The sequence below is a fragment of the Mandrillus leucophaeus genome, unplaced genomic scaffold (genome assembly GCF_000951045.1).
Source record: "Mandrillus leucophaeus isolate KB7577 unplaced genomic scaffold, Mleu.le_1.0 Scaffold467, whole genome shotgun sequence".
In the NCBI taxonomy this organism is placed as follows: Eukaryota; Metazoa; Chordata; class Mammalia; order Primates; family Cercopithecidae; genus Mandrillus; species Mandrillus leucophaeus.
This window is the reverse complement of record NW_012104998.1, coordinates 1,018,664-1,019,865: the sequence shown is the minus strand read 5'-3', so window position 1 is coordinate 1,019,865 and position 1,202 is coordinate 1,018,664.

The following is a 1,202-nucleotide window of genomic DNA, read 5'->3' as shown; positions in this document are numbered from 1 at the left end:
TTTTTTTTTTTTTTTAATTATACTTTAAGTTCTGGGGTATGTGTGCAGAACGTGCAGGTTTGTTACATAGGTATACACGTGCCATGGTGGTTTGCTGCACGCATCAGCCCGTCATCTACATTAGGTATTTCTCCTAATGCTATCCCTCCCCCAACCCCCACCCCACGACAGGCTCCGGTGTGTGATGTTCCCCTCCCTGTGTTCATGTGTTCTTATTGTTCAGCTTCCACTTCTGAGTGAGAACATGCGGTGTTTGGTTTTCTGCTCTTGCGTTAGTTTGCTGAGAATGATGGTTTCCAGCTTCATCCATGTCCCTGCAAAGGACATGATTTTGTTCTTTTTTATGGCTGCATAGTATTCCATGATGTATATGTGCCACATTTTCTTTATCCAGTCTATAATTGACGGGCATTTGGGTTGGTTCCAATCTTTGCTATTGTGAATAGTGCTGCAATAAACATATGTGTGCATGTGACTTTATAACAGAATGATTTATCATCCTTTGGGTATATACCCAGTAATGGGATGGCTGGGTCAAATGGTATTTCTTGTTCTAGATCCTTGAGGAATCGCCACACCATCTTCCACAATGGTTGAACCAATTTACACTCCCACCAACAGAGTAAAAGTGTTCGTTATTTCTCCACATCCTCTCCAGCATCTGTTGTTTTCTGACTTTTTAATGACTGCCATTCTAACTGGCGTGAGATGGTATCCCATTGTGGTTTTGATTTGCATTTCTCTAATGACCAGTGATGATGAACTTTTTTTCATGTTTGTTGACTGCATACATGTCTTCTTTTGAGAAGTGTCTGTCCATATCCTTTGCCCACTTTTTGATGGGGTTGTTTGATTTTTTTCTTGTAAATTTGGCTAACTTCTTCATAGAGTCTGGATATTAACCCTTTGTCAGATGGATAGATTGCAAAAATTTTCTTCCATTCTGTAGGTTGCCTGTTCACTCTGATGATAGTTTCTTTTGCTGTGTGGAAGCCCTTTAGTTTAATTAGATTCCATTTGTCAATTTTGGCTTTTGTTGCCATTGCTTTTGGTGTTTTAGTCATGAAGTCTTTGCCCATTCCTGTGTCCTGAATGCTATTGCCTAGGTTTTTTTACTAGGGTTTTTATGCTTTTAGGTCTTTTTTTTTTTTTTTTTTTTTGAGATGGAGTCTTGTTCTGTCGCCCAGGCTGGAGTGCAGTGG